This window comes from Nannobrachium achirus, assembly GCF_963921795.1.
Source record: "Nannobrachium achirus genome assembly, chromosome: 6".
NCBI lineage: Eukaryota > Metazoa > Chordata > Actinopteri > Myctophiformes > Myctophidae > Nannobrachium > Nannobrachium achirus.
This window is the reverse complement of record NC_137815.1, coordinates 34,408,167-34,423,470: the sequence shown is the minus strand read 5'-3', so window position 1 is coordinate 34,423,470 and position 15,304 is coordinate 34,408,167. Positions and strand designations below refer to the sequence as shown.

The window sequence follows — 15,304 nt, the reverse complement described above, 5'->3', positions numbered from 1 at the left end:
CTGTATTAAAAGTAAAAAAGGTAACCGAGGCACAATTTTGTCCACTCTCACCTCACTCGCACCTTGTTTATGGCGTTGCAGCAATGTTACAAAAAAATCTATGTCCAATAAGGATACATCATAAATCAAAGTTTCGAGACAGAACTATAGTTGTGTACACATGAGGACAATCCACTAATGGCTTGTAAAAAGTGTCCCTGGATGAGGTGTTCTGTGTGCTCATTGTCCCATATAATTGTTTCCATTATTAGTAGCGCGTCTGCCCCAGTGACAATTAGTCTCTGCCATCTGGCCTCCTTCTCATAAACAAACACCCTGGCCTGGTACAACCCACCCAGCTGAACTGTCTGACTGCTGACTGCCGACCCCGGCCAGGGGCGTCACAAGGGGGGGAAAGTGTGACTGAGTTACTAGGGCCCAAGGTGGAGGGGCCTTGATTATGTTATACTTTAGCTATTGAAAAATAGCAGATATACAAGCTCACAGCGCGGCACCGAGTGCCGCGCTGCAAGCTTGTAGATCTGCTATTTTTGAAAAGTTGTGAAAATATATGCATTTTTTTAAGCGAACATTTGTAACTAATATGTTGCTTCTGGGGGGTCCCTGGAACTAGATATTTTGAGATGGGGGTCCGTGGCCAAATACATATCATTTTGGGGGTCCTCCACATGAAAAGGTTTGAGCACCACTGACATAGAAACATTGGTTTTTCAAAAAAACCTTAGAAGGATTTGAAATATTCAAAGACTTGCACAAATCTTCAAAAATAGCGGATTTTAAATATTTAAAGTCTTATTTATTCAAATTCTGAATACACTAGAGGTGTGCATTGGCACTGCCCTCACAATTCAATTCCATTATGATTCACCCAGGGCCCAGAATATGGTGCGACACCCCTGACTGCGGCAGCTCAACAGATCGCTTTGCTGCGATGGGAGATGTCTTCACGTTTAACCCCTTTACTGTAGACCTGGGGGGCATTTACCACTTTAACCATTATTTTATACTTTAGCTTTTCAGAATAGCAGAAGCTCATAGCGCGGCAAAAACCATGACAATTTGTGAAAATCTTTGAATATATATATTTTTAAAGCGAACATTTGTAACTCAAATATTGAGAGAGGGCGAGTGCCAAAGTCCGGCCGCAGCCGGCCGGTCTATTCGGCCGGCCGGGTAACCTAACCCTAACCCTGACCTCCAAAAGACCTCCATATGACGTCAGAGTAGGACCCGACCCTGAAAAGACCCCGAAAAGACCTCCATACGGCGTACGACCCCGAAAAGACCTCCAAAAGACCTCCACATGACGTCAGAGTAGGACCCGACCCCGAAAAGACCTCCAAAAGACCTCCATACGTCGTACGACCCTGAAAAGACCTCCAAAAGACCTCCATATGATGTCAGAGTAGGACCCGACCCCGAAAAGACCTCCAAAAGACCTCCATATGACGTCATCTTTCCCAGTGGGATCCATAATCACACGTCCTTGACATTAAAAAGTTTGAGCACCACAGATATAGAAACAGAAAACTGTTAAGGATTTAGAAGACATTTTGTAGAATCGGCCTCAGGTCTAGGGGTTAAGTTGCCCTGAGGGTTTTTGAGGGATCTGAACAATATCATAAAAAAATATAAAACATATGTACAGAGTACAAAATGAAGGGCAAGGGGGGTGTATAGACAGTGAATGACATCGCCTCTCTATGGGAGATGTGAGATTTACCCAGTGGTGAAAAAGTACTCACATTTTTTACTTTTTTACTAATTAAAAGTATCAATACGGCAATGTAGAAGTACTCTGTTAGGGCACGGTCACATCAGAAAAAATATTCTGCCTATGAGAGAGGATTCTGCCAATGCATTTCAATAGGAATGGCGTGGATTTATGGTCTTTCTTGCGCAGCTTTCACCTTGCGCTTATGCTTGAAGCACCGTTTTCCCCTTCTGTCCAATCGGACCGTCTCAAGACTCAGAAAGTGACAAGTGGTTGTCATTGGTTATTGGGAGAATCCACTGGCTGCGAAAAACTGTCGGCTGAGCACAAAAAAAAGAGTTTATCAGACGCCAGCCACACTTTGGTGTGACCGTGCCCTAAACGTATGGTTGCCAGCTGATAAGCAGATTCTGCCAATGCATTTCAATGGGAATGGAGCAGATTTTTGGAGAAATCCGCAAACAGACAGGAAGCTACGGTTTAATATAAAACCCTATCATGTGTGCTGACGGCACACAGGACATCAAAGAGTCACTCGCCAACCTCATCGACGGCATCCAGTGAGTTAAAGGCCTAGAATTATTGAATGCTTCAGCTATTGAAAAATAGCAGATATACAAGCTCATTGTTTTTGGCAAGTCTTTGAATATATCTTTTTGAAAGTGAACATTTGTAACTCAAATATTTGCTTCTGGGGGGTCCCTGATACAATATTTTGAGATGGGGGGGTCCCTGGAACAACATATTTTGAGATGGGGGTCCGTGGCCAAATACATGTAGTTTTGGGGGTCCTTGGCATGAAACATTTTGAGAACCACTGACAGAAACATAGTTAAAAAAAATAAAAATAAAAAAAACCGTAGAAGGATTTAGAAGACACTTATAGAATCGGGTCAAAATATTCAAAGATTTGCACAAATTTTCAAGATTTTTCAAAAATAGCAGATCTACAAGCTCGCGGCACCGAGTGCCGCGCTGTGAGCTTGTATATCTGCTATTTTTTTTATATTTAAAGCATAAAATATTGCGTAATAATGTGTTCAGGCCTAAATGGGTTAAGTAAATGTACTTAGGTACTTAGGAAAGGTGGATTTTCAGGCCTGTTTTGGAGGAAGCCAGTGTTCCACATTTTTTTAAGGGATGGTGTCGGGCAGTGGTGTAAAGTAACTAACAAACATTGTACTTTTACTCCACTACATTTATTTGAAAACTTTGGTTAGTTACTTTGTAGATGATTATTACAAAACATACATTAACCTCATTAACAATGCGTCGCATCGCGATGCTTTGTGGCAGTGCAGTTGAAAGAGAATTGACCCATGTTTGTTCTGACAGCACTGTTCGAGACCTGTGTGAGAGGAACAAGCCCATCCTCTGCTCGAAGGTGGCAGTTGTCTGTATAACCAGGCATATCTAACATATAATTTAGCGAATGTCTGAGTGTCCCAGCGTTTCTCCTCGGTGGCTGGAGCAATTGATCTGAAATCGCATCACCATCAGCATATGAACACACCTGACAGAACTGTGAAGGCCGATTGTCACTTTCACAAATCGTATGCTGTATATTCGCATTTTTATGGTGTATCTATATCTATTTAGCCTACAGTACCTTTTGTGACCACACATGTTAAGGGAGGGGCGCTGTTGTTCAGGCCATGCACAATCACACACAAACCCACACACACACACACACACACACACACACACACACACACACACACACACGGGTGGGGGGGGGGGGGAAGTGTGTGTGTGTGTGCAGGCGGTGGGGGGGGGGGGGGGGGGGGGGGGGGGGTTCTGGCCCTGTTACAGATGTTGTCCAAAAATCATGCAGATCGGTACACAGTATCTCTGTAGCCGTTAAATGGAACGGGTATTTCTTACATTGATGCTCCTACATATTAGCATGCAAGCACCAGTTAAAGTTACTTTCCATCCCTCATATACTGTGTGCACAGTGCACATCCCATAACCCACACACTGCACATCATTTCGGAGCTCATATCTTTGAACGGGTAAGGGCTAGTTATCTATACTATCATAGATAACTCACTCGCTAGCGAAAGCTAGCGAGTGAGTCCGTTGTTCCCTGTCGCACTTAGAACAACGGACTCACTCGCTAGCTTTCGCCGTGGACTGAAGACTCACCTTTTCAGACTCCACCTAAACCCTTAGCACTACAGAAAAAGAATCAATGAATACATGAAGCTAGTTAGCATTTGTTTTTGTTTTTTAGGTTTTTTCAGAACTTTGATTATATTGTGTTTTTTCTAGATAGATATCCATTTGCATTTGTTATATTGTTGATGATGTACTGACATATTATCTTGTTTATTATTGTGATGTTATCTGCTTATTGTAAGTCGCTTTGGATTAAAAGCGTCTGCTAAATGCCTAAACTGTAAACTGTAAACTGTATTTTGCGAATGTCTGAGTGTCTGAGTGTCTGTCACAGCGTTTCTCCTCAGTGGCTGGAGCAATTGATCTGAAATCGCATCACCATAAGCATATGAACACACCTGACATAACTGTGAAGCCCGTTTGTCACTTTCACAAATCGTATGCTGTATATTAGCATTTTTATGGTGTATCTACTATCTATTCTGCATCTAGCATGAGGCATATCTATTCTGCATCTAGCATGGGGCAACATGTTTAGCCAGCTCTGTGTGTGTGTGCGTGTGTGTGTGTGTGTGTGTGTGTGTGTGTGTGTGTGTGTGTGTGTGTGTGTGTGTGTGTGTGGGTGGGTGGGCGGGGGGGGGGGGGGGGGGGTGTCGGCTGGCCCTCTTTCAGATGTTGTCATGTAGATCGGTACACAGTATCTCTGTAGCCTTAAACGAAACGGGTATTTCTTACATTGATGCTCCTACATATTATCATGCAAGCACCAGAAAGTTACTTTCCATCCCTCATATACTGTGTGCACAGTGCACACCCCATAACCCACACACTGCACATCATTTCGGAGCTCATATCTTTGAACGGGTAAGGACTAGTCTTATCTAATAGAGGCAAGCTCTAAAGCAGGCGCAGATGAAGGGTCATTTCTCAATACCAGGAATGCAATCAACGTAATTTTCTTGTGAAGAATGTTCTTGTCGAGTTAACTAGGGGATAAGTTGAACACTCACAGTGCTACTACTATTATATTATGGGCTCACATTAGCCTAGTAAACGACCAAACTTCCGTTCTCCAGGAGGATTCCAGAGAAACAAATGAAATGGTTTCCGGAAGAGGGCGGGTACGAGGCTTGGCTCACATCATGTCTTGGGGTAAGTACATGAAAGAATAATGTAAATAAATGAAAACCGATGCAATCTAACTGGTTGTTACATTTAAGGTCCAGTTATGAATAATAGCAGAAATCCTTTAGGTTTTGAGTTTTGAATACGTTTTGAATAGCAGAAATCAAAATACAAAATGTACTACAACAAAATGAACAAGATGGATATATGTAGTTTGTCAACACTTTTCCCCCCCGCAAAACAGAGGTAGTAGGCTTGCAAAGCATTTCTGGTTTTACTTTAAGCTAAGCCATAGACTATATGGTTATTATGTTTGAGTTATGAATTATGGATTATGCTAAAGCTTCATTATTGACAATTCAATGTAAACCTGTTGGCAATACTTATAGGCTTAACAACTAAACAGAGAGCTATCCCTCTCCAAGGAACATATTTAATTACTTCATACTTAAAAAAAAAGATTAATAGTAGAAATAGCTGCTCTACAAGCTGCAGATCTGCTATTTCTACTATTTTTGAAAATGTGCGAAAATACTGTATTTTCAACATGAAATGATTATGACTATAATGCCAAAAAGTTAGACGAGATGATTGCGTAACAATTGTGACAGGCCTCCCGTTAAAACTTTGAAACGAGTAGCCCCCCAGTCATCGAATTATTGGCTCCGGAAAAAAACTAAAACTAACACTTCTCTTTGAAATCAAGGCTTCATGAGGTGTATAGACGTCATGTATGGAGAGAGGTACAAACTTTACAGCAAATGTAGAAAGAATTCTGTAAGGAAGTTCTGAAGTTCTCTCTCATGCTTTCATGTTAGCAGCATTTGGCTATAGCGGGGCTCAAAATTAACTTTTTTACTTGGTAGCACCAGTGCTACCAGTTTTTAAAAAGAGCACCAGAAAAAATGTAGGCACACCCAACAAAAAGGAGCATCAATATGTAATTCTTTTTTAATTAATAAAAACAACAATAGTTGCTGTTTTCTTTACAAGTCATGTAAAATGGTGAAAGTAGCATTATAATCACATGGTTAAAAATCACACCGTTAAAAAGTTAAAAATCACACCGTTTTTTAGTGCTTCATGAGAATCATACATTTATGTAAGCAATTTACCCCGAGTGAGAGGACATTATGCTCTGATAATGTCCTGTGTTAGGGTGTTATCGGACGAGGCGAAGCCGAGTCCGATAACACCCTAACACAGGACATTATCAGAGCATAATGTCCGACCCCGAGTGGTAAATAGCTTTTCTACCACTTTTTCCCTTATACATGAAAGAAAACACATAGTTGTAACTTGCAAGGATCTTAAGTTACAATCATTATTGCCTATAAAACTTCCGCGAGACAGCAGATAGTTCCACCAACAACATCTTCTACTCACCAACAGATGGCGCCAACTCCATACTAATCCATGCGTCTAGCTTACAGCTAAGCTAACGTCAGTTAAAAGCACCGTTCCGGCCGTAAATAGAGGCTGTTCGCTTCCAGAAAGGCATAGGTTCAGAGAAAAGGGGCTTTAAAGTTGGCGGATTGCATTGGATCCAAATAAATCGGCGACGATAGTATGCACGTTAGTAAACATAGGACCGCTGCGACCTTCATTTGTTGGTTGGGGGAAAGGTGTTCCGACTACCTCCTGAAGTCCCCGGATGTACACTGAGGCGCATTGATCTCGGACAAGTCTTCACACAACTTTGCGGCAGTTGTCCTCTCATAACCTCCGGAATTTAGCCAATCAGAATCCAGTATTTGAACACGTGACTCGAAAAAGTGGTAGAAGTATGTTTAACCATCTCTGCAGCAACAGCAGGCAAGGTGATCTGGATCTTTAAGCTAGTGAGCTCTACCTATTCTGATGTGTGTTCCAGACAACTATTCTACAGGAGCTGCAGATCTTTTTTCTGTGCTTGCTATAATCTAATGACATAAGCAACTGTAAACACACACATACTGTATACTACAGTATATGCATGCATGTGTGAATCCGTACCAAGATAGATACATACACACAAAGTCATCACCAGTATAGTATCCAGACATAATCCCTACAGTCTCTCCACAACAACAGATGCCTCCTAATCCAGTACCCCCCACCCTAACCCCCCAAGCCTATTTCTCTCAATGACATCATCATAGTAGGGAAGACCCTTTGCCAGACCACATACACTGTAAACACAGCAATAAACGCTGAGTGACAACCCAAACTTACCCGTGTAAAATAATATATATGGAAAGTCAAGCTTTGCAAGGTTTGACTGACAGCGAATATTGGGCTCAGTCAGACAGACAAACCGGACGTGGAATGAATGACAGGAATACTGCACAGCAAAACAGTGTAATTAATGTAACACCAAGAGTGTAAACACATATAACCAAATGGATCCATAAGGGTTGGGATAGATTAACACTGAGGTTTTAAACTACTGTGGCAGCAAACCAGGGGAAACAGAGCTGTCAGTCAAGCTCAGATAGGGGGAACTGATAGAGGGAGTGTTCTACCCTGTCTAGGTTCAGGACTCTTTCCTTGGTGTTTCGTCTTGATCGTTTAGATTTAACTTCACTAAAACTATGCCTAAACCTAAACCTAACCCTAACCTCACAAACACTATGGCTAAGCCTAACCTTAACCTAACCTTGCAGAAATAATGCCTAGTAAACCTAAACTCAAAACCCCATCTGCCTGGGCGAAACACCTGGGAAAGACATCCTCCCGTCTACGTTCTACAGCCACTAAGTTAATTGCCATTGGTCAAACCTGGAGCCCATCCACTAAGCAATCAGCTTAACCTTTATAAACAGTTCCAAACAACAACATGCGGTTGGTGCCAGACAGCAAGAACACTTTCACTTCCAGTAAAACAGCTTTTTTTAATCCAACGCTTTACATATAGATTGTGCATTAAATTCACACACACACACACTGACACACACACACACACACACACACACACACACACACACACACACACACACACACACACACACACACACACACACACACACACACACACACACACACACTGACACACACACACACACCCCGTCGGCGGAGGAAACCGTGCAACCTGCTCAACGGGAGCAATTAGGGGTTCAGAGTCTTGCTCAAGGACACTTCGACGCTAGGACATTACAAGCACAATCAACTCCAACACCCCCTCCCCCCGCTCTACCCACAGGACAACTAAGCTCAAGGACAAAGACCCCATCGGGAAGAACCTCAGTTGCTATTTTGATTTAACATAGAAACTGCCAACTGACTCCGAGCCTCCTGTTTTATTGTGAAACTTGCCTCCTTGCACCGCCCCTGGCTCGCCAGTACCGAGGAAGGCAAGCAAGACTTGTATCGATAGCGTGTGGCGGTCCAGAATGATACGTATCGATGGCGTCTGGCGGTCAGACCAGAATGACACCAGATAGGAAACAGCGTTAATAAAACATGCAGGGCAGGGATTACACCACAGACCATTCATATCCTCGCAGTGGGGAATAAACCTCTTATCTCCATATTCTAACCACTTTTTGTTGTGTTTTTTAACAAATAAAAGCCTATAGCCTACTTTATCAGCATCACACAAAAGCATAGAAAGTTCAAAACGTCAGACTCAGGATTCATTCAAGAAGAATGATGAATATAGCTTTTAAATACCTGTGATGATGAGTAACCCAGTGCGGTGACAATCAAGGCATGACGGGGAGTGTGTAACCCATAGTAACCACTGGATTGGTAAGCTCTACTGCTCCATGAGACAATTATTCTATTAATTTTTGTGCAAGTCATTTGTGAAAAAGGCTCCACATGGGAAACAAAGCCTAATCGCCCATGCCCTTGGTTAGCCCTGTCAGTTCTCTCTGTCTGCGTGTTGCTTGAAACAAGCACTTTGGTTGTTCATTTTCAACTGTGGTTTCTCATCACATGTCTTATCTTGGCACACAGGTTGCATGACTGGAAGCTGTAGCTTCTTCTCTCTGTGTGTGTGTGTGTGTGTGTGTGTGTGTGTGTGTGTGTGTGTGTGTGTGTGTGTGTGTGTGTGTGTGTGTGTGTGTGTGTGTGTATTTCTTTCTTTGTATAGTTTCTTGACCAGGGGTCTTCAATGTGTTTCACTCCAAGGACCCCCTTGGTGAGAGAGAGATGAATCAGGGACCCCTCACTACATATTGTATAAAATTTGGCTTTTAGGATTTTGTTTTACACTTAAGTCAGATCTACCTCCCTCTCCCTTGTAACTGTAACTGACAACATATGATATGAACTTTTTGGGGGCTCAGTCAGCAGGTCCCCCCTGTAAATAAATATATTTTTATATCATACGGCACCATGGAAATGGAACCCCCAAGGGAAAAGGAAACGAGGTCGCCACAGGAACAGCTGGAGAAGTGTTAAGGCAGAAATGTCAGAGAGTGGGCTCAACTGGGGAGATCTCGAAAGAACCTCTAAAAACCGAGTGAAATGGAGGACATTTGTCAACGGCCTATGCACCCTAGAGCAGTGGTTCTCAACCTTTTCACGCCACGACCCCCAAAATAATCATATTTTAACTGGGGACCCCCACCCTGACGAGCACTAAGAGTTGAGGCATTACATTTTGTGTAACACGGTTCTATTGTGAAAATAGCAGATCGACATGCTCACAACGCCTTAAAGTTATACCATGTAACTTTTTTTATAAAACAAATCTTAAAATTGTCGGCGGCCATATTTGTAGGTGCCCGTGTAGTTTGCCTCAACATAACAACAGCATTTACTCGGGTGAAGGAGTCCGTTTCTCTGGAATGCCTGAACGCACAGGAACCAGGGACCCCTCTAAAGATAGATCTCGGCGAGGTGGAGGCAGACGCGGGGGTGCGAAAAACGTCCGAAAGACGCGGACGCGGTTTGCTATAGAGCTACTGACCTCTAGTTGAGCAACTTACAAAGTATAGCTTTAAATTGTCACTTTAGAAATACCCTCTATACAGATACCCTCTACATTTAAACTTTATGTTGGTTTGTTTACTGTTGAGTGAGAAAACAATGTTGCACATCTGGGGACCCCCCAAAATAATGTGGGGACCTCACCCACAGGTTGAGAACCACTGCCCTTAAGTCAAAGTAAGTCACAGCTGAATTACATTGTGACTGTATAGCACCTTACATTTATGTCATATTACAGCAAGTACATTTGTACATTGTAAATCTTTCCCACTAATAGATACAGTATGTTAGCCTGGGGCGAGCCTAATGCAGATAACTAACTGCAGTATAGATCCCATCCCTCACCCATCCCCTCCTTGTTTTAACATGTGTGGGGATGATGTCTAGCTGTAGCTAGGTTAACAGTATCTCTCAAGGACAGCTTGAAAACTAGAAGCAATGCTCTTCCGAGCACAAGTCTCCGCCAGGTCAGGCAGGTTATTGTGGCCTCCTGGTGGCGCTATAATAAGCCAATGCGAAAAGGGTGCCATGTCTTCTTCAGCCTTTCATGACAATCAGACACTGCATTCACGAGTTGAGGCATATTGTCCCAAATATGTGTTTGGCAAAGGTTGACCTGCTGGTGGCACTATAACAGGCCAATTTGCAAAGGGTTGTTCATCAACCTAGTGGAAATGTGCATGCACAGTTTCACCGCAATCGGACGTGCGTTCATGATTTTGCAACATTTTGTTCACCCCTGCAAACAATTCAAATGTCAGTCTAAGCTAATCAGGATGAAATATGACAAATCCAACAGATCTGTGTTGATCACACGACTAGACATCCTGTTTACCGATTTGTGTGAAATTTGGATAAAATCTGAAGGGAGTAATTTTACAAAATGTTTTACATAAGTCTGCCCCCTGATAGCACTATAACAAGCCCATGTGAAAAATGTGGGGCAGAGGTTCTGCTCTGCGTGATTAGCTGTCCACAGACGGAAGGATGGACGGACGGACGGACGGACGGACGGACGGACGGACGGACGGACAGGGTGCAAAACATAGTCTCGGCCTAGCCGCAAATTGCAACACTAGATTTTTTATAATCGGATGAATCTAGGGTTGCAATACCTCCCATAGGGATCCAATGCATCAAAACAGTTTTTTGCTATCTGATTGTATTAAACGACTTCAAACTCACCAATATTGTGGCTCTATGGAAAGCTTGGAATTTACTCTTTCTATCTGCAAAGTGTTTGTTTCATAAAAATCCACAGTAGACATGTTAGGAGCAACTTTCTATCCAAGAAATTTGCTTCAGGTGATAATTTTTTCTAAGTCCTGGAGTTTGGAAGCGCTCGTGGAAAATCCCTCAACGGTCTTGTGACCACCTGGTTCTAAATGTCACATTATGCAGGAGGCAGCGGGACATGGCGTTATAGAAGACGAGCGCTTCCGAAATTCAACACTTAGAAAATAAACCATGTCTGCTCGGATTTCTTGACAGAAAATATATCATAACAATTATATGGTGGATTTTTCAGAAACAAACACTTTGCAGATAGCAAGAGTAAATTCCAAGCTTTCCATAGAGCCGCAATATTGCTGAGTTTGAAGTCGTTTAATACAATCAGATAGCAAAAAACTGTTTTGATGCATTGGCTGCCTATGGGAGGTATTGCAACCCTAGATTCATCCGATTATAAAAAATCTAGTGTTGCAATTTACGGCTAGTCTCGGCCATGCTTTTCGGCCTGTCGGACAGAGCACAATAATTTGCATCTTTCTTAATTAAGTAATATTTGACAATTTGGCATTAAAAAGGTTCTTTAGAAATATGCAGATACCCTGTGTGTATACACTTATATTATATGTTGGTTTAATTATTTGGGGACCCCCCTGGCTACCCAGTTTGGGTACCACTGGCTTAGAGGACAGACCATCTTAAAGGAATACATCATCCCCAAAATGTACAGGTATATATTTCTTTACCATATCAATTAGTCACTCCGTAATCACTTGAATAGGTGGGGAATGTTCATTCTCCTGCCCTATGGGCCTCAGGGCCTCGGCAAGGCTTACAGTGGCACTAGGCAGCTCTGCTGCTGATGACCCTGGCCTGAGACAACCTACTTCCACACTGTGTACCTACATCTGTGCACACTACAATGTCAACACAGACATACTGCCGGCAGGCAAACCTCCCCTCAATTTCTCATTAGTCATCAGTCTACCGATCAGGTGAAGCTGCACTGGCTGCAAGACTAAAATCCATGACGCGTTGTGAGCTTGTAGATCTGCTATTCTCAAACATTTTGTACTTTTGGTACTTTAAGTACATTTTGATGCCAACACTTTCGTACTTTTACTCAAGTACATTTTGAATTCCGGACTTTTACTTGTAACAGAGTATTTCTATATTGCAGTATTGATATTTTTACTTAGGTAAAACATTTGAGTACTTTTTCCACCACTGGGTATTGGCAACGGAAACAACCCTATTTCTCACTGCTCTCCAACACCAAGCTCTGCTTGGAGTTGGCCGCCAGACAGCAATAACACACACCTCTTCTCCCCCTGCCTGTCCGTCGCTCCCGCAGATCCCTTGTAAATCTCCCTTGCCTCAAGCTCAAACCCCATTTTTACTGCGCTATTGTTCCCAACGAGTGACGTTTACGTCCTGTCAGTCAGCAGCAGCAGCTCACGCTCTGTGCCACTTTGTGCATATAAACTTGTGCAATAGATTTTGGAGGGGGGGGGGGGGGGGATAAAAGACACATATCTATTAGTCACAATATATGATGTGAAACTTCCAGTTAAGATTCAGATAACAGAGTGTATATGACATGATGGCTCATCATCATCATCTATCGTTAACATGGTACAATACCTCTATATATCACTGTCTTGTCCTAAATCCTGTGTTCTCACAGTCCAAGTTAGGATGGCGATGGTGGTGATGGCCTTGCGCTGCGGACTCTGACTTGTGGGATGCTGGGACATGCAACTAGGCCTGGCTGGGACGGCTGCTGCTTCTGCACCCTCCCCCACCGGCGCAGGCAGTGGATGGAGAGAGCAATCGAGAGAAAGAGAGATAGTGTGTGTGCGACAGAGGAGGAAAAGGACAGAGACAGAGAGATTGTGCTCTCACCCACACAACAAGCACCGGGATGGATGCGCGATCTAGCTTTCTTTTCCTCTGTTATGTTGTTGTTTCTCCTGGTGACTGTCTGTGTGTCCTGTCCTGTCCTCCAGTGGTTTTACCCAGATTCCCCCTCTCTCTCTCTCTCCTCTCTGCCTGCCTCTGTCTCTCAGCTGCTTCCTGGTTGGATTGGAGCCGGTTGGTTTTCTCTGTACACACAAACAGCACGGCCCACAGGCTCCCCTATTTAAACGCTTGTTGGAACATACTACGTGGCAAGGAAAACAGGGGGGATGGTGGGACCGGGTTGAACCATTCTATGCTCTAGTCTATTCACTGTGCAATACAGTGAATGGGGAGGTTTCTTTTGAAATAGCCACTCCCCCCCCCCCTCCCTCCAACCTCAACTCATGACAGCAGCATTACTGACTGTGATTGATCTCATGAATGTACATGTTCTATAAGAACTGTGTTATTAAAGGTTGTGTGTGTGTGTGTGTGTGTGTGTGTGTGTGTGTGTGTGTGTGTGTGTGTGTGTGTGTGTGTGTGTGTGTGTGTGTGTGTGCGGTTACAAGAAAATGTGTGACTATATGGTACATATTAAAATTCAATGTAATTAGGGCTAAGAGCAAAATGGACAGTGTGAATCAATGTGCTTTATACATAGCATGAATGAATGAATGAATGAATGAACAAAGAAATAATTGTATTTTATTGTCTGGCTGCCTTCACACCTATCCCTTAAGGGATTATTCAGACACAATTTAAAGATATAACAGAATGTCCAGTGCCAACATTGCCTGCACTAGCATTGCCTACGACAGTGTTTCTCAAATGGGGTACTGTACCCCTTGGGGTACGCGGGGGTACTACAGGGGGTACGTGAGAAAAACTAGAAAATGGGAATATTTATTTTACCGTTATGGTTAATGATAAAACATTGACAGCGTTTGCGTGAACCTACTCATCTGTACATTTCTAAACCAAATTACATCAATTCCTCGACTAGTAGTAACTGTTATTGAATAGAAAGCAATGTTTATTTGTTGTTTTATTTTGAACGTATTGGCATTGGAACTGGACTTTTGATATCAATTTTGCTGCAGTCAGAGCAAATGGGTACTTGGCTTCGGAAATCAGTGTAAGGGGGTACTGCAGCCAAAAATGATTGAGAACCACTGGCCTACGACACAGTGCCACTGTACTCTGAACACTGCATGATGGAGATGGGAGGAGGAGCATTACATTTCCTTCCTTTGTCACATGACCGCTGCACAAGGAGAGCCTGTTTACTGGGTCATGAAAGAAAGGGGGGGTCACAGACCCTCACTAGGGAAGCTTCCTCTCTCCTCGGCCTCAGATGAACTGACCTCTCTTTAAAGGGCTGTCACGATTATTATGTAATTTTACTTATGACGATTAACTGTGGCTCAAATAATTTGCGATTAAACAATTTAGCCTTATTGTGATTCTGTCATTGAACATTGGAACTTATGAATTGAAATGACATTACGTTAGGCTAAAGCGAAAGGCGCACACACATGCAGTGTGCAGATACTGTATGACAAATAACTTACATAATATACGTTAAAGATGTTTTTTTTTTGTAAATAGATGATCTACAAGCTCAAAACCTGTCACGATGTGATGTATTTTGAGCTTGTATATCTGCTATTTACAATTTTCTTTTTTAATGTTTGAAAATGAACATTTTGCAACGTGGAAATGATCATAACGATTATGCAAAATAAGCATATTGCGATTAGATGATTATGTACGAACTGCGACAAGCCCATACATATTCTCCACTCCATTGTAGACGTATAGTATAGTTTCATGTGTAGCAGTATGTGAGCCTACAGCAATAGCACCTACACCTATTAGCAAGACACACATTGAAGATCGCCAGGGAAAAACATCAGACACACAACAGCACACCACACCTCCCGGTGGGAAAAACAAAGGGCAGACGCAAACCCATACTGAGGTCTGGGTTCTGGATAGGTCCTCATTTTGGTGAAACACCAACACATACAAACAGCCGAGCTGCCTGTACGCAGACTAACCTAATTACACAGGACTCCAGAGGTTTTCACTCAGAGGAAACTATGCCAACACTCAGGGCTGTTCTAGTGTCTGAAATCAGGACATTAATTCATCCGTCACGCTGCCAAGTCTAAACTCCTAGTCTAGCAGGTCTGACAGGAAAAATATAACTAATAGGCTGCTGGCACCCATATGAGGCAGTGTCTCACTTAATGCAGTCTTTTAGGGTATATTGCCATCATCAAAACATAGCGC

The 15,304-nt window shown here is 42.8% G+C and overlaps 1 protein-coding gene across 4 annotated transcripts in view; it reads right to left on the bottom strand.

The window, feature by feature from the left end:
- ampd2a (adenosine monophosphate deaminase 2a) overlaps window positions 1–15,304 on the bottom strand; it is a 60,119-nt gene that overhangs the window by 23,958 nt on the left and 20,857 nt on the right. The window contains exon 1 of one of the 4 annotated variants that reach the window (XM_080729070.1): window positions 12,752–12,872. The exons of the other annotated variants lie outside the window; for them this stretch is intronic. The gene's annotated coding sequence lies outside the window, so the exon portion shown is untranslated. Of the gene's footprint in view, window positions 1–12,751; window positions 12,873–15,304 lie in introns of those variants that run through there. 4 annotated transcript variants of the gene reach the window in all.